We start from the raw sequence: 19,735 nt of genomic DNA, 5'->3' as shown, positions 1-19,735 counted from the left end.
ATGTAGACTTTTGCGAACGGCATCCGATTCTGAAAGATCGTTTAAGATACCCTGTGCCCTGAAAAAAACTTTCACATTTGAGGCTAAATACGGTAAAAATGTATTTGCTTCATTTTTTTTTGATTGTGTGCCCTGTGCTGCCAGCTCGTCCTATTCGGCCAAGCGCCTGAATCAAGTGCGAGGTATTAGTAAAGTTCAATGCTAAAGCTGTCAATTTTTCGTATCTGTGATACCGTTGCCGATAAACCTTCAAAGAATTAAGATAAATAAACAGCCACTTCACAGTAAAGCGCCTAAAAACCGAAATCTTCATTGTTCCTCATCTTCAGGTCAGAGCCGCAAACGGCTGCCGCTTTCTATGCTATTTTGCGCATGCGTTAACAGTAGCGGGTCGCTTATATCACAAGTTGAACGGTCGTTTTTATTGGCGCTCGTTCAATTATTTTCCAATAGTCATAGTGATAATACAGAGACGAATTGCAAGGAACACTAAGCGAGAAAAAGCATGCTCCTCTTATTAGGAAATGGGTTTATCCTAAAGAAAGTAGCCATATCAAGGGCATAATTTTGGTGAACCAGCAGACCCGTTCCAACTAACGGGGATTTACAAATATATATATATAAACCCACTACAACTAAGAATGTTCACAATGATTATTTTTTAGCGATCCATGTGGGCCTTAGTAGCATTCCGGATTTGCCGTATCTCCGACAATTGCTGGAAGCTTTATTGGTATTGCATCCTTTGACGCCATTGATGCCGAAGGTTTAGCCACGACGGACACAAACCGATTGTTGTTGTAGCGGTGGTTACGGCCGCTGTAGTTGATCGTTTCTATGCAGCATCTTACGTACATGATGATTTTTTTTGAGTGTTATTCTTGCGCACCATAGTCCATTCAACTACACAACCCCTCCCATATTGGAGCAGCAAACGTTGGCCTTGCCGGTCTTCTCCTCCATTTTCTTTCCTGTTGGCGGTTTGCTGCCGTCCGCTACAATTTTCCGACAACAGGAACAGGTCTGCTTGGCACATTTTGTGGGGGGTTATTGTTGTTGTCTGTAGACTACGGCTGCTGTGGCTTTCGGACGTTGTCGTTGCCGGTCTCCCTACCTGACGCCAAGCGTTGGCTTTACGGCTGAGTGATCAGCCTAATGGCTACTTTCTTTTCATTTGCTTATTTACTCGCCTTCCACCCTGCCAGCAGTCTCCGAGCACTGTCTGTCGGGTAACTTTCAGCGATGCTAGTCTTCAGCTTCTTTCACTAGTCGTCTTCGTCTTCGGCTATCGTTGCATTATACTTGTGGTGGTATAACTTTTGTGCTAACATTATAGTAGCGATAGAGTTTCTGAATAATCACCCTCTTGAAGTCAGGTTCTGGTAATCCGTTGCCGCTGTTCCGAGTGATATATAATAATGAACAATAACGGCGTCGTATTAAGTTATCGACAAATTTGCGGTATAATCGCAATACAAGCGCTACCTCAACCAGAGTTGCGGTGGCGCTTGTTGCGGTGATGGCGAAATCAGAAATTCGATTTGCCCCTCGCTAGTATGTTGGATTAAACTTGGAGAACTTTTTTTTTTCTTCTCTATTTCCATTTTGCCAAGTGTATCATGCTATAGCCAAACAGACTTGAGATACCAGAACGAACCGTGAGCACTTTAAGTATTCTTGTAGTACAACGGCAGGAGTACATGATGCTATGGCCATAAACGTACGGCGTCTGAATTGGGACGACAAACTTCGGCGTGCTGTTTATCGTAATGAACATGGCTCATCCGTCACTCGTAATGCCAGACGAAAACCAGTTCTTCTTTCAACAACACAGGAAACTCGTTCAGTGCGTCGTTTTTGGAATTCGAGCGAAGGTCGGCTGTTTCCCAATCTCTACGAACCCCCATCATCGCTAAAAAAGCCCCCTGGGTCACCCTAAATCAACAACGTACACGACTGCAGAAGCAGATTCTAACACAACACAACGAAGTATCGATGACAGAGAGTACCGTGCGGATTTCAAAGTTAAACGCTGTCATCCTAAAGGCAATTTTTAATTATCCTTCCATTTTGTTAGTGAAGAAGTTTAATATGAATTAGCATACGATGTCATTCATGTATTGTTCGCGAGACCATTAGCTACTTCAGACGTGAGCAGTGTCTTCAATTTTTTCTGATGATGTTTTTATCTTTGACGCACACATTATCGCTGGCTTGGTTATGATTTAGAGGATGTGTCTTTTATTGATGGAAACTTTTAAAAGTTCATATTTTGAGGTTGGTCATCATATTTGTTCCAGAGAAGCAAACGCGTTACTAAAAAAGTTTATCTTGATGTTTTATAAAATTTGCAAATGAATACTCGAAACTAAGCTATAAGTTTCAGATCCGGATCGAAGCTGTAACTGCTTTGAAGAATTTTTATCCTGAATACGCAAGCCCATCAAGAAAGGCACTTTGAATAACAACGTTTATTTGTATTCATATATACATATGTGTGTGTGTCGCCTTAGATCTCGTACATTATATCTTCTCGTTGTTGTCGTGCTTGTGACATTTAATAGATTCAGAACTCGAAGCAAGAGCTTCATCATGATCACTCGATGCTTCCCATTGGGATATATCTTCGCTTTCCACACAATAACGGTATCGGAACAATGCTAAATAAAGCGAAGCTTACTTACGTACAAATATTTTGCCATGTGTGTTTGGCAAATACGTATGTTCTTACAGTACAACTGGAACCGACCGAAATTCATGAAAACATCATACCATCAACTGCTACCTTACCATGCCTTTTCGCCAGTATCGATATTGGTAGCACTTAATTGTGGCATTTAATGAGCGGAAATCGTATGCCCGATTAGTACTAGCGGCCACTTGATCCTCACGCCATCACGTTTCAACACGCACAGCCTCAGCACCGTTTAGCAAGAAGTAGATGCGTATTCATCTATCAGAGTCCTCTGATCTCTAAAAATGGGCTAAAAAAAAAAAGGTCGTTCACGTTTCTGGCAGGTCTCCCCTCTAGAGCCTCTCTGCCTCTTAGTGTTGAGCTTTTAGTGTTGACTGGGTATAACATCATAAGGGGCATGTATAGCCACGGTAGACCCAGTGCGGCAGCAACGCTAGGTGCCATAATCCACGCCAGCGTCTGCTTAACCAGACATAGTTAGTCAATGTCGGTGCTTGTGGGAACCACTTCGCATATCGAACGACAACGAGACTAGCCCCCGAAGCGGCAGGCGGGCTAGTGCATCAACAACGTGTGGCAACGGTGATCGATTTAAAGTTTAAAGCCCAAAATGTTAGCGATTCCGAGACAAAATGACTAGACCTGACAGTCAGACGGTTTGCCGAATTGACCAGCGCTTGCCGCGGCAACAAGTAGTAGTAGCAGGAGGCAGACGGAGGATTTTGGGTTGAAATTTCTGCCTCGAGAACAGATGCCCCGGACGGATCATTCTCGTAGTGGTTGTCGCCGCTGCCGCCAACGTCTAGTCTAACATGTATGCGTGCGCTTCTCGATGTATGCCAGTGGGGCTAGTAGCACCCTTTTGTTTCGCTTCCGCTTCTATACTTGCTCGCGTAGTCTGGCAACCGATGATGGGGTGGTCGCCATGTGGAGGCGACCAGACGCAGCTTTTGTCTTTCTGTCTCTGAGCCAGCGTATCTATCGGATTCTCGATGGGACAGAATTTTTGCTGTAAAAATCGACAGCATCAACCAAAAGACGCTCAGTTGCAATGCAGGACCACTCGTATAACTCTCGTAGTAATCTCAGACATAACCGATTATGGAAAAACGAGATAGAAAAAGCTATAATGCTGCACCACGTAGCAGATTTCGCCGGTAGCCTCTAGCGATCGCGCGGGCCCGCCAAATTCACCAACGGGCGACCGACTGAACGGACGAACGAACGAACGATCAGCGAAGCCAGATCATACTGGTGCCGGTCCGGTAGTTAAATTGGAGAAATGGTAGAAGAAATTTAACATCAAAAAAATTATCTGAATTTTTGTCTATCCAAAATAGCACATTGTACTACATAACTTCGGGTGCATACATGTGCATCTACTTGTGTGCGAAATTTTGGACTGATACATCGTAACCATTGGTGGTCGCGAACAGTGGATCGACAAGAGCCATCATCGCCCATGACCGAGATGAAGAACATATTATGGTCAGCCCAATTCGAAGTGCTAACGAACTTTTTATTCGATTTTTCTGCTTCCGTGGCGCGAGGAAACGACCGCGAATGATGAGGATGGCCCCTGACTTGACGAGAGTGATGACTACGTCACGCTCTTATTTAATGCCTGTATTCATTTGGTATCAAAACAACATTATCGCTAACTGAACGGTCTACAGATCAAAGATGGAAGGTGGAGTGTGTAAATTCCGGCCTGACTAATCAAATTCTTTGAAGACAGCCAGCCAGCCATAGGAAGCAGACCTTTAACTTTCTGAAAGTCTGATGTACTTGGGCGCCGTAAAGGACACTATGAGGTCTCTTGGTTTGTGCGCAAAGACTATAGAATTAGGCAAAATTTCTAGATCAGACTTCACATATAATTGACTACAATGACTCACATACTCACTTAGATACAATAATTAAAACAGATTTTGAGACGTATGATGCCAAATAAATAAGCTTACGAAGAGCTATAAATTGATACAGACACATAATAATAATATAACACACAATTACGTCAATTAATAATCTAATTCGAATTACTTGTAGGTTTTATAGAAAAATTACTTTTTGACATGGCGAGGTACTGGCACTGTTTTTAGGCTTCGTCCTGGTCCGACCTAATGTACAAATGTATTACAATTACATGATATCTTAATACCCAACAATATATCGACTACTGCAACCACGTTCATATGAATCAGTCTTGGGAAACATCTGTAGGGGTCTCGTAATGGCCGTTTTATTGGGCTCGTTACTGCTGGTAATTGTGACTTTATTAGATGTCATAATTTTACATGGTTCATTCGTAGAACACCATCACTGACGAGCTCACTCAAGTACACCGGGTACGATAAAGGCCGAGTTTGCGTGAACTCGTAAAACCTGTATAAAGATGATAGCGTAAACGAAGTAATATTTCATTACAGAATGTCAGCGTCGTTTTTTTTTGGTAGAAGCAGCGAGTCCTCTTAGGGCTCAGGCCACTGTTTATTTAAGTGTCAGGCTGACTCTAGCTACTGCGAGACACCGTCGGAGGCTTGTCGACTGATCAAATGCGGGATGGTCTTTGGCCCATAGAAGCTACTGTGCACTGATCGGGTATGAGAAGCCTGTAAGGGGCAGTTGCGTAAGCTCTTTCTTCTCTTACTCATGAGCAGAATGAGATTCAAACAAGTAATAAATGTATGAATAGTACTTAATCTCTATAGTGGCATAAGCCACTTATGATTGCTACAACTTGTGAACACAAGTACATGTAGAATTTTTTATAGCTTCCCCGTCGTGATCGATCGAACGTCGAATAAGTCACATACGGATTTTTCATTGGTCGTTTTGCTACAAATTCACCTAAAAAGAAATCGTTAACAGATGGGTCTGGACCAGGAAAAGCCGTGACCATAATGATCTAGCATTGGGTATTTGCGTTACAATTCCTTTTTGAAATATGTGTAATTGGACATTTGTGTTTTATACCACAATGTATGTATCTTACCTACACATATACAGGCCATTTTCACTAGAACATTATTGAGAGACCATTTTCCGTAAGTCCTTCGACGATCGTGTCATACGCCGGCAATGTCATATTAGCGCTCTTTCTCATCCATCTCTCCGACCGTCCATCTGATCGCTCCAAAACGGGAAATCATTCGGTTGTCGTACCGCACCGGTTGAAGAGCCACATGTCAAAGTCCTGTCGATGAATGGCCTGATCTATCCGTCTATGCGATCACTCAGTGCTGGCCGCCAGATCAACTAGGGAGAAAAAGAGACGTAAGGAGCTCCTCTGGCCATAGTGTCAGATCTCTTGCTACCTTTTATGTATGGGAGGGCCGCTCTCGTCCATCCTGACCCGATCAGCCGGACCTACGTGCAAATATGTACGTACACGGCTACTCTCGCAATGCGCTGCGCGCTATTGACCGCTCTTTTAGTCTGGCAAATTCTCCCTCACAACATCGTGATCTTTTTCATCTTTTGGCCGCATACTCGAGTCTGGCTTTTTTCATCTCCATCGCTCTTTCCCGTTCTTCCAATAGGCGAATGTAGGCAGCGTTGGCCCGTGGCCGCCATTTTGTGGTCACAGCCTCGCGTTTCTTCGTCACCAAACTCAAGCAACTAAACACTACAAACAGACGCGTACACGCTATTACTACAACTACCATTACAACTACTACTGAACGTTAATCGAGCACCAACGGCACCTCACCATCATAGAGCTATTGCGTGGCGGCCTCTAGCGCGCACAGCATCCTCAGCGCCGACGGGCGTTCCGCGGAAGGGAAGCAATACATCTAAGACATCTATTAACTTTTATTGGACTATTGCTCGATTAGTCAAGAAGATATTGAGTACGTTTGATATTTATTTATTGGCTAATAAATCATCCGGCAACGGGGCAATCGAGCTCCAGACTGTCGGTCGTTTGGTCGAACGTCAAGATCGGTCCTGCCGATGCTGTTAACTATGTCAGCCTGTTTTGCTGATGCCGGTCGTTTTTGGGGCCGGGTTCCTGTTGTTACAGCATCAGCATCGGCAGTTGTCAAGATCGGTTGGTCTTCGCCGCGTCGACCGCGTCACTTTGCTTGTCACAACGTTTTTTTCCATAGACTATCCGACAAGACAGCGCTGGACAGGACGGCGATTTCGGCGATCAGCCATGCAAACACCCGTTCGCGTGCTGACTAAGTGGCATAGTGGTACAGCGATATCGCTAAAGTTATATTAGTAATAGTGCCGGTTGTTGTGGTGGCCTAATAGGCCACCGTATGTAGGCGGTATTCAGCAACCGTTGGTCGACGACAACGCTCTCTGGCCTGGCAAGGGAGAACGAAAGTGAGCTAAATCCTTCCCGTTTTTCGTGTCGCTTGTTGCATTGATGGCTTTGCATTGTTCTGCCTCTGGTATCATTGGGCGGTCAGAGAATGGCGGCGTCAAAAACGACGGCAAAAGTCAGACTGCCGCCGACAGCAAGTGCATGCGATATCATAGCGACGTGCATGAAGACTATCGATACGTCAGTGGGGGTAGGGAAATGTTATTGACCAGGTGACGATCTATGAGCGTACAGACAGAGACAGGCTATTACGAGCGATAAGCAGCAGAACTGAATTAATGTAACATATGTGGGTTTGGCGTTTTCGAAACGCATGAAGCTTGAATGATCTGCCCAGTAGACGATTTAGCTTTACTTACTTAATCACAACAAAGGAGTATTAGATGATCAAACTATATATATTAGAACGCCTTTATTATTTGTTTGTTTTTGTGACACAGATTTAATTCAATAAAAATGCAGAGCATGACGTCAATTACACTAAGCAGTTTTTTCTTAACCTACAATGATTATTCATTCATAAAACCCTATTAGGTTTGAGAAACATAGCAGGATCTCAAAGTACGACTTTCGTTATTTGGCCAACAATAGGTAAAGCTAGGAACCCGATAGCCGACCGATAATTAGAAAAAATGAAGTACTGGGCACTCTACGGTGCAGAGCGGTGTTTAAACGTGTAAATTTCTTCCTGATTGGAACCGAATGAATGGAACGGTGACATGCGAGCCAGAGAAATCTATTGAGTTGGGCGTGAAAATGCACAAGATCTATTTAATAAATTTAAGAAATAATTTCTAAAGTACTTCCATGCATAACATGCTGAAATTGAAACAACGGTATATTACATTGTCTAGTGGAATACTATATGTTACTAAAAAGTATCTTATATATACATATACATACATGTATAATGGCGCCTCTTCGTACAAGACGCGCCATCACTGTCAATAGCAGTGACGCCCCAGAATGACCTGGCGTTTTGTTCACAATACCGCTATGTGACAGAATAGACAAAAGTCAAATAGGCACAGAGGGACAGACTGAATGCGGTTGACTAGGAAAACAACATTATAGACATGATACCATATGCTGTTCTGTTGGACTTCCGTGGTCTTTCTAATAGATCACATGTCCGATATCTCTCAGCAGCGACGATACGATTTCTTTCTATTTGTTACGCTTGCCGATGTCTCCGCCGCGTTTGCTCCTCATGGACGCCGCATTTGCCGAACATGACAACAAAGCGCGACACCGGCGGCAGTTCTAAAGGCAGAAGAGAAAAAACAGGCAATCATAAACAAAAACACAGAGAGAACATTTGTAAGAAATTCTCTTAAGTTCCAAATATCAGGATAGATGACTTTAGAAGCTTTGAGGAAGTCCAAGACCAGAGCAAATGGTAGAAAACCCGAAGTAGTAAAACGGTGCATTCAACAGCTCATACTCGTCGTCACCAGCAGAAAACTAGGGAACAGTGCAACATAGACGAAAACGAATGATAACTTGTATGCGCTCGTTAGGTATGTTCTGCATAACTTTAGATAATTGGTAATTGGCGATGATATTTTTTTCGCTCTTAAACATTATCTCCGTATCCCTATAGCTACGTGGTTAAATATAGTAACGAATCCGTTCATACCACTGCACACAGCCCCAAATTTAAACTCATTGATGATGCAGTAAAACAACAGATACCCGGCCCCATTACCATCTCTTTTATCACTGTGTGACCTAAAACAATGAATTACTCACTTTAGAATTTATGTTTAGACTGTTGCTGAAACCGCCTAGAAGCATGCTCCTTAGCTTCTCTGCGTTCCTATATGTACATATATATTAGTTTACCCATATGAAGCTGAATTTGGTTATTTTTCCGTTATTTTTTGTGCATGACTTATGTGTATACTCAACCATCCGCTGAAGCTGACCAGTAATTTCGATAACGTCAGCAAAAGTGACGGCGTTTTACTTACTGCCAAAACCGCCGCCGTATCGTATGAATTGTGCTGGTACAACGGAGGTTTAGGGGAACAAGTGAAGTAACCGATGAGTCAGGTTAATTCATCGAGCTTGTAGGTACTCGTGCATAAAGCGAGTGCTGCTACTAGGAGGAAGGGGGCGTTTCATCACCCAGCGACGACCAGCGTCGTTCCTTTGAACGCACGAGGGGGCATGCAATAACGCTGTGGCGTACAGGGCTCGAGGTCGCCATCGAGTTGAGCATACGTTGAGATTTTATTGTAGTGAGTTTTTTAGAGGTGATTTACCCTATGCACTACCACATTGACTAGAAACAATTCTAGCTTCTTTATGTTACTAATACGTGAGGGGACAGCACCACCGCACAGAGTTATGTGGACTTGCGGCCGAAGACTTCCCTCCTCCAGAGAGGATACAATGGCTGTAAAATCGAACGGCAGCAGGATCTGGCGTCGGCCCTTGGTTGCCGACGAGGCATTAAGCGTCGACACAGCGTCGTCGGCACGCCGACAGCACCGATTGCGGTGTCGCGCGCAGTCAACTAAGCAAATACATAGGCAAGGGAAGTCTACCCCTTCACGGCACTCTCAGTGTATAGACCCAGCCTCTGTAGTCCCTGAATCCTTTTTACGGCGCCACCAACTTGGTCATCGGGTCATCCGTGTAATGGATTTACGTCAAAATAAAACAGGGAAGAGGCGACACGATTTGACAACAAATGGGGAACAGGCTTTTTTCAAACGACTAAGTTATGGCGTTGGCAGGAGGAGACAACAATTTGTAGCCTCGATGTCCTACGCCAGCTGTATGAAATTAGCGGGGTGGTAAACTATGATCACCGCAGAAGTCGCGTGAATAATTACAGTTGCGATGTACCGATATCTGCCGTCGCTAAATGTCGTCACTGAACATACAACAACACTAAATATACGACGTTGAACTCAGCTCGTGTCATCGGCGCCATGACCGCCACCACGCCTGTTAGAACTAAACTCGGCATTTAATTTTCGTAAATTACAGAGCCTGTTTGCCCTCTCATTTAAATCAAGAGCTTCGGATAGACGGTTTAATGCTAATATTATCAAACGCTTTACCTAATTAGGGCTACATATATTAGAATATTTATATGAATTAGCCAGAACCTAAATCGTTGCTTCACTGTCACTGCGGTTTTTTGGTTTCCATTTAACGTAAAAATCCGTACAAACGTGACAGATTGAAATAGTACAGTGTTGCTCACAAGGGAAAGCATAGATCGTTTTTGTGTAGGACTTGCTACTATAATAACCAAAAATCTACAACACATACAGATGAAAGCCAGCAATACCTGACCCTGTTTGATCATAGTGTCACAGTAAAATCGTAGTGGAACGTTTGTGCTTATCTAAGTACGGAAATTAATTAAGCACGTAGCCAGCGTTGAATGGAACAAGAAATGATTGATTTCAATCAGACAAGGTAGCATGATTTTACCAGCCGGAAGGGAGGCCAACGAATAAATTGACAAGCGAACACCAATAGAAGTGCATTAGGCAGATTTGAAACCCTGTCGGATTTGCTTTTGCCCTGACTGACTACACTTTCGAGAAATGTAGCAGTTAACGAGGGCTGACAGTTGGCTAGTTACAACTAATACATCGAATGTGAACCACGCGTAGGCAAGTACAATGGAGAAACGTTCCCGTTGTCTGCATCCTCAAAAGGTGGCTAGATCTGATCTGGCCACAGAGGGATTTGTACACTAACGTGCCAAATAGGCCAGCCAAAACCAAAGGCAGATAAGCAGAAACGGTGAAAGCCGGCGCGCAATACGCTCCTTGCAAAGCACACCCATGTGGTCATGCATCAGTTGATTCAGCCACGATAATCTCCCTAGGCCCGCCTGTCTTTGTGAGCCGGTAAACAGCTCTGCGACGGCACGCGGTAGCGATTCCGTCCCCTGCACGCTTTGCTCGACGTTGTTGGTGCTCGGCGCGAATGCGGCGGGCCTATTCAAGCATGGCTCGGAGTTCAGTGATCCTCACTCCGATTCAGTGAACATGCAGCTACCCTGCCGGCCCAAACATACCGATCGATCCATTGCGGCGATTCTGCGCGAATCATCTTATACGTTGCATTTGTTATTTTGTTCGATAAATAGGTTTGACAAATACGAACGTAGCGAAACATGAAGTCCGCAGGCGCAGGAAATAGAGAAGACTACTGTGTATGCTAATGTTGTGCCTTTTACTGACTGCTTACAGACAAATGAATCGGCACCTGTAGGCTACTAGGACAAGCTTGAATAGACATGCGGCGCAATTGATTATGAAAAAACCGGCACTTGATTTGTGTTCTTCTTAAGTTTGCCTATCGGGCGTACAATTCTGGATATCTAAGATGGCCTGCCATTTTTCCAGCTTGACACAAAGCTGATACACTGTGAAACTACGCACGACTAGAGGTACAGCCATAAAATAGTGTCCTGGTAGCATGTCCTATGGAAGGGACTCGTGGAAATAATGCAGCCACAGCAGCGCATTGGGGCTTTAAAAACACATTCAATTATGTTAGGCGTCATCTCATCATAGGCAGAAGCGAAATTTGCGGTTAGTCAACTTCTCAACTGTGACGCCTGTATAGGCCCAGTGAAACATGGCCAACTTCCGAGAATTGAGGTCAAGGCTTAATTTTTGAAGACGCGTAATGGCTATTTACGGCCCGTTCTTGCTAACACGCTGCTATTATTTCCTAAGTCGCTGAAAAGGCCACATGAAGGGCCACTGTACATGTATTCGTGTCAGATGTATGCAATAAACAGAATCCGCCCTTTTGCACTATGAAGGTCAACAGCTCAAATCCTACCATAGTCTATTACACTTGTTTTTATTATAAACTTGTTTCTTTATTATCATCTACGTTATTATGGTATTCTCTAAAGGGTCGATATCAATTAAGTTATTCCTTATATCTAGATTTTGCGTGAGTGATAAATGTAAGTGGAAGTTTTTAATAGAAAATTTATATTCCCTTTCATACTGTCTATAGTTCAAAGTAAACGGCTTTTTGCTTACCGTTGTCGAGCGCCTGCTGCCATCCTGATGCAATCTATAAGTATGTTAGATAGGGACGTTTCACACACAAGCGTGTGCATAATAAACAAAATTATGTGCTTACAGGATTTGTCAACAAGCTATAGTATTTAAGAGGTAACACGTATTTTTACAATTTTTTTTTGAAACTATAATGTGAGGTCGAAGTGATGACATAAGTCGTATATGGAGATTTTGATAAATTAATTGTCCAGAGGAAGTTCCTCTTCCGTTAGTACTTACCGTCAACGTTCCCACTTCAACGGACAGGCTTTTTAACCAGTAATAATGGCTAGAAGGTAGCTTCAATACAGACTAAATGACCCCAAAGGTATATGTCGTTTTTGGCTCCATTCACCATCCAACATTTTATGTTGGCCTAAATGTTGTGCCTGAGTTAGCTAATAGATCATAAAATCCACAGGCTTCTAATTAACTATTGCCTTTAAAAACAATGAGATACGGCTTACAGGTTTGCGTCACAGGATAAAGTGTAACTAGTTAGACTTACCTCACCGTCTGGCTAGCCCCACCGGGCTAATTTGAAATTTGTCATCACACATGGGTAAATTATCCGTGGTCCGATAAACCATGTAAAGAACTTATCTGGATCCACTGAATGTGTTAGATTCCCTGCTGTGTTCGCAATGTTTGGCAGGACACTGGTCATGCACAGCGCTGAGCACGACTCCAGCAACACTCAAAACATTAGGTATTCGCTTTACACACGTACGCATCAAGGCAAAATCACTACCAGTTCCCATTATAAAGTGCATATATACGTACCGTAATTGAAAGAAACCTCTATATCTGCTAATGTTTAATAAAGGGTTGTCATTTTCGCCGTATTTGCAACGATAACTTAGAATGCAAACTTGTTTCTGACCTAGGGCTGGTATTTGTGTCGATATTGCTTCGACCTAGGATGCACTTCAAGCATCCATCTTCGTAGCGAACGAACCTCTGAGATGATCTGTCAATACGGGGTATGCCATATGCTTACTATCGTGGTCCTGTCAACTCTGTAGGGGTTGCTCAATGCTCAAAATCGTCACGCTCGATATGTTCTACTGTCTGTAAATATTGATGAAAATAGGCATTGTGCCAACCTAGAAGCCTAGAAGGTTCGAATTTCTCACAAATACAATCTATAACGAGACAAATTTATCGTCTGGTAGCCAACAAATTATCGGACAAGTGAGACGCACGCATTATTGCGCATATGTAAAATAGCCATAATATGTTGCCAAGTACCTTCAGTCGGATACATCTATTCTGTAGGTTTGTTTTGGCTTATATATATAGCTTCACACCGGTCCTAATAATCTCGTCTTCCGTCAACGTCAACAATATGTCCTATGTTTGAAAAAAATGTTATCGTTTTAAAATTTTATAGAAAGGTAGTTAGCTAAATTAGCTACCCGCGTATTGTCACAGTGCACTACTTGGCATCGTTGACGATGTCATGACATCGTATTGTCAAAGCACACACATATACACGCATATATTCAGCCGTATAGGTGCCTGAACGGGCCATAGGCTACGTACCTGTTACTAACCTGTACGATCAACTTTAATCCGTTCCCTACTAACCCGTGAAGCAGAGCCTACGCTACGATACGTAGTGTGGTTCAGAAACCAAATGCTAACACTTATTCAAAGTGTACGTAGAACCGTATTGGTCGACGCGGCTGGCGCCAGTCTGACTACGCCGTAAGAACTGGGGGAAAGCTGTTCCCCTAGTGTCGGGGTTCAGATGAGCTTTGAATCAGTTGAAGTAATGAGTACCCCTGCTGCTGCTGCTGCTGACACTGCCTTTTTTACCGCAGCGAGAACGCACCCGAAGTCAAGCCTAGGCAAGTGATACGTGCGGCACGGGTTCACCGGTTTATCGCGTAAAGCGTTCGGCGTCACGCGTTTAGCTACCGCTAGCTTGTAGACGAGCAGCATAATCAATGGCGAAATCGGCCCCACTGGCTGTTAGACTCGACCACCACTAAATCCTATGCTGGCATCTACCTCCCCTGTTCGCTGGTGATATCGCCTTTATATATGCAGAGTAAAGCCTCGTTTGACCATAGCCCGCTCCAACAAAAAAGATATAAAACAGAGAGCGATTGCAAATATAGATACATAATAGCGGAATAGGATATCGTGGTGACAGTGGCATTATCGGATCGGACCAACCCCTCGCTAGGCAGCGAGCCACTGCACTGCGGCGGCAGTACAAGGCACGTGTGTCGCCAGTCCGCGCAACGGCCTACTGACACGACAGGGTTCGGGGGGTTTTTGGGGGATTCGAGTTGTGACAGAGTAGATTCCACCTTGCCTCTCGACCGCAGCATTGCCCGCTACGGCGAAGTGTCACCGGAATACGATGATCGGAGATGTCAAATTTGACTGTCGTCCTTTTGCGTGGAGAGCCGCAGGCCGCAGCGCCTGCACACCTAATATGTATATGGGTAAAAGATAATGTATATGTTTTTATTAAGAAACATTAATTTCGTTAATAACTACTACTGTTAAGCGTAAAGATATGTAGCTGGTATATGGGCCGTCCGTTAACATAGATTGGGGTTCGTGAATTAGTAGCTCGATTATGAAGACGTTACGTTATATAATGTCGTTTCGGAGTCGTGCAATTTGCCTACTAACGTTCTTATGTGCGGCTTGTCTGCACCTGAACACGCTGATTTCGTTACAACATTGTATGTATAAGCCACTACATTGTAAACCTAAGCTTTATTTTGTCTTCGTAATATTGCTGCGATGTTCCCATTCGATCTAATTCGATCAGCACTGCTCGGAAAAATGCAGATGTCAATCTCATTCGTAGATAGATAAGTTTAGCACTTGTCGGTTTCGCGCTCTTCCCACGCTTCTCCATCTATAGTGTTTCCTATACTCTTTCGTGAATCTACAAGATTTCAAAATTATATATCGACATAAAATCATAGCTCGACCAAAAAGGTACTACTGCTACGTGCTTAACACAACAGTAATAATAGCTATTGCTAGACATAGAAAAGCTATGATCTGAGCATCAGTAAATCGGAATATGTCCACGCTGTATGTTCGGTTGTGCTGATACCCTGGAGCAGCATCACGAAGCGGGACAGCCATCCAGCTAGTCAGTGTGGGCGCATGAGACTGTGGCATACCACCGCAATGCTCTTGGACTATACACTGCTACCGGTTGAACTAGTGATCTGATCCGGAAAGAAGGTGGTGTTTATGATCAGCAGCAGCAACGGCGGCGGCGGCGGCGGCGCACGGTACCAGGACGTTCGGGAACGGAGGAACCGCGCCACGCTAAACGGACAGGAAATCGTCATAGGATTTGTGTGTAGAGTCACTGTGGGTGCCATAACTGCGGTGACCGCCTTTTTGCTGCTGCTTCTGCCAAGCCATGTTAAAGCGTCGACTAGGCGCCAGCGCGTCGAACCACCACAAGTCATCGCTGGTGCTGCCGCCGCCGCTACCTGCTAAAAATATACCTTCACCATCGACTACACTACCACAGATACTTTCATACTAATAGAGGTATAGACAGGTATAGATATATAACATACATTCGCACTGGAACACATTCAGACACAGCCATAGAAAAGCCTATACATGCATAGACATTCTCCCAAACGCTCATCCACACATCGACAGACACAAACACACACTTAGGGCCGCGCACATTATTAATTTCTATGCTATTTCCTTTTTACGAGCGTCTGTAGAAGAGAGCCTGGAGGCAGAAGGCAACGGCTGTACACGCAGAGGCCACGAACACTCAAAGGCTGGTTGATGGAAACCGCGATTTGTGAGCGAGAGGTCGCTGGAAAACGAGAGTCTTGAAGGGAAGAGTAAGAGTCGAGTTCGAAACCTTCAGAGCTCGGTGGTACGTACCTGGACAGACTGCGCCTACAAGCAAATCGGTCTCCGATTTTCGAGGCCACAGGACGACACGGCCATAGGCTAAGAAACATGAAGAGATAGAAAATAGAGACAGCAAGAAGGAGACTACGTTGAATGGAAAACATAAATTGAACGAATGCCATTATCACAGTGGTCGTTCGCGCTGGTGCGGCCGCCGCCGTCATTGCTACCGGGGCTACATGTCTGAGACTATATCGTAGCCATACGATTAGGTTTACTGAAAGGGTTCTAGCAACGTCTTCTAGGAGTAGAAAGGGTCCGGCTTGTTTTGGGGCAATCTTGAAGCAGTAAGCAATAAATAGTTGTATGTACTATTGCAGAATGATAATATTTATCTAATTGATATTATTCGAAATCTGTTTAGTAAGTGCATCACAGTGGTATTAAGAATAAAGGAAAAGAGTGATACGGTGGAAATATAATACAAACTTCATAATTATTGGCAGCATGTGTAGGCCATATTTACGTCCGTTTTTAATAAGGCCCTAGGTGCTATAAAAACATAAGTAGTAGTGGCTGTGATGATCGTATCTCTAGCGGGCAGCTCTTTCTTTGTCAGATGCCTTAGCAATGCCTATCTCGTCAGATCTACGAGGTATGAACGTCGGAAACGAGCGCTACGGCTGTATTGTGAAACAAATCGGTAAAAATGCGTGAGCAAACAGAGAGATGCCTGTAATATGGCCAAAGTTTGATTCTATTCAGCGCTACATATGGAAACGTGCAGGGATCGCTGCTGTCTTTCGTTCCGATTTCGCTATAGTTGATTGCGGAGACCTAACGAGTCAGGCTGTCGGCAGGCCAAATGCTCGATAGTGCTCTACAAGAGGTAGGTACTTTAAATAAACAGAAGTGCTCAGAGAGAGCGCAGCTTAACAGGTTGTGGACAGCGAATATTTATTGATCTATTTAGTAATACAATACGAAGATATGGTTTATTATTTTGTAACTATTTATATTTTTTCTTCTTATGATAGACGCGAAAACTATCACGGAAAAAAATCGCATAAATTTCCCTTCAACAACACCTCACCGACCAGTACATATCATTCATGCTGCAGACAAGCATTGAAACGAAGCTATTACCTGTATCAACGTTTCTAAAGAACGGGATACCCCTTCCCCACAATCTTTCGTTCCTTGATGATGCCAAAAAAAAACTGACCATAATAAATGTCTGCTTAGAATACTCAAGATAGCGCCGATAGCCACTAATGCATCTGAAGACCTTTCAGAGTTACGGACTCATCGAGATCATCCTGTTCGTCTGTCAGTAGCCATATCAACCGGGATACCATCGTCCGACAAACTTTTATACGGGACTTGCTCTAACGCTCTTCCGGCAGGGGCAAGTACGATTACATGTAGACGTTATACTGTAGGCGATAATAAAAGGCTGCAACTACTACCTGATTCTTCATATCGCAGTGCAATGACTCAAGCGTCAGACTGCTGCTCGAGCTCTCATCGGGTTATGTCAGACGGAACGCTTAACGTCAACATTAATTAAACTCTAAGCCCTTCGTGAATGATTAAATATCAATTATATCTAAACTTGTACACAGCTAGAGTATATATGAGGAAGATGACGGTGAGACACGCCAAAGAAGCACACGCGCGATTTGTTGCGGCAACAATGGCTCATAGCCTACAGGAAGTCCCATATCGTGAAAGTCTTGGGAGCCTCGGATTCAGTGTAGTAAGAATAGAAACGGCCTTGAGTAAGGCTTAAAGTGTAGACTGTATTGAATGCGCGTTCATTGAGACAGTGATTACGGAGAAATGACAGAGAAGGTTAGCGAAATTGTCGCGCATTGTTCAATGAAGTTTAACTTAGCACATTCATATTTTACTATATTAATCTATTAACAAATTGGCAAGTACAAGACAGCACCGATACGCGCGTGCTCCCAAACCAAAGGCCTTCTGGTTCCAACTTTTGATGCTACTGCTTGTCCCGTCCCGTGAGCATATTGGTTATTAACCATGTGTGCATGCATATTGGAGACGTGCGTACTGAAAGAAGTCACCCAAAATTGCTTAAACTATAGAAAGGCTGAGAGGGCATTCTAGCTAAGGTGCAGTACCCATCGAAGAAATAGATAACGGAAGCCGATTTGCCATTCTAGTTTTGATGTGAATACATTTAGAGTCTAAGGAGAGAGAGAGGGGGGGGGGGGGCAGCGAGAGAGGGCGAAAGGAAGGGAGAAGGAGTGTTTACTACGAACCACTTGAGAGCACACGCCGGATTTATGTTCCCGGAAAGCCTTTGTTTTTAAGCTGAGAATTGTAGTTTTGGCAATTAACACTCGTTTCAATTGGATTAAGTGAAAATAAGATTTTGCTTCATTTCTTTAGTCCAGGCTACAGTTTGTAGCTACTGTGCTTAGCTTGCATGTGCTTAACATTGATAGTGGTTTTTGCCCGACAACATTTCGATGATAAGAGAACGGATTACGGCATGACAGTGCAAGGCTCTCGTTAATGTTTATGATGTATTCAAAGATGCACTCCTATCAACAGTGTTTCATGTTGTTGGCTACTGATCACCAGTTGTTGCGCTTAGCGAGTTATTGCTGATCTAAATATCGGCAGCAAATAACTTTGCCTAAGCAACATCACCTGTCAAAGACCTGCCCTGTACGTATACAGACCATTCTATACGGCTACTGGGCTAGAAACATTAGAACGTTCAGAGACGGCCGATTCAAGCTCATCCGGCGAACTCTTCTTAGTTGCGGGAAGTGTACAGACTCTTACGGCCAGCAACAATATGTAAACTATTAAGTTATGACTAATTAATTACGACCGGCAAAGCCGTCAAAATTACGATACAATCGCAATATCGCTATTAGATATAAAATAAATATGTTTCTTTCTTTCTGTATCAGTCCTGACGGTCTCTAACCAATCGCAGAGAATCAATACCCTACACATCGGCCGTCAGAAGCCTCTTACCAATTCCGCTCACGATCGCCTAGCCGTTGCCCTAACTGAGACTGGCAAGCGTATTACAACAGCAACGGCCGGCAATTTTTTCCGGTAGCTTGAACAGATTTTCGCAAAATCAAGCCACTGTTCAGCGTCGAACATAACGTTGTGTTTTCGGAACGAGCTCTGGTTAGACTGACGTATCTGAGTTCATAGGCCATTATGCACAAAAATAGCGCATAAAAGACTTTCGAGGCGACTCACCGGCAAAAGCTTCTTCCAGCTAGTGACAGCTGCTAGCAGGTGTTCCGACGAATTCCGGTCTCTCGGGTACGCCAAGCCTAAAACTGCTGCTGTTGCCTTTATTGCTAATTTTACTGGTGGTGACCTTGCGCCTAACTGAAAAAAACGAACCTGCCAGATTGACACAATGTGTGCACTCGTACAGCGGCCAGCAGAAACGCTAGCTGCTGTGCCTGTCTGGCCAACAAGGACACACATTGCGCAACTGACGTTATATTGATAGGGTTAGGTAATCGTCAGTAAGTGTAATGACGTTTTTTTCTGTGAAACATATATGAGCTACGTCAGCGGCAGAAGCAGGCCCGCTGTACGATGTGCGGCCGGCCCCGGGCAAACTATCGGTATCATCCATCGTAACAAAACAGCGCTTGGCAGCAGCGCCATAGTTGCCGTCGTCGTAATGGTTACGGATCGCTCGCACATGCTACCGACTCCGCCGGCAGCCTGGCAGCGACTGGCAGCTATTGTGGCCACCCTCTCGCGGGG

At 44.1% G+C, this 19,735-nt stretch overlaps 1 long non-coding RNA gene across 1 annotated transcript in view; it reads right to left on the bottom strand.

Moving 5' to 3' along the window:
• LOC147752439 (uncharacterized) overlaps window positions 1-19,544 on the bottom strand; it is a 25,162-nt gene extending 5,618 nt beyond the window's left edge. Inside the window, exon 1 of the long non-coding RNA XR_015314058.1 lies at window positions 19,211-19,544. This is a non-coding gene — a long non-coding RNA (uncharacterized LOC147752439). The remainder of the gene's footprint in view (window positions 1-19,210) is intronic.
• Between the last annotated feature and the right edge of the window lie 191 nt (window positions 19,545-19,735).

This window comes from Varroa jacobsoni, unplaced genomic scaffold (assembly GCF_002532875.2).
Source record: "Varroa jacobsoni isolate VJ856 unplaced genomic scaffold, vjacob_1.0 scaffold_1255, whole genome shotgun sequence".
In the NCBI taxonomy this organism is placed as follows: domain Eukaryota; kingdom Metazoa; phylum Arthropoda; class Arachnida; order Mesostigmata; family Varroidae; genus Varroa; species Varroa jacobsoni.
Note: the sequence above shows the minus strand (reverse complement) of the source record. Positions and strands in the feature narration are given on the sequence as shown.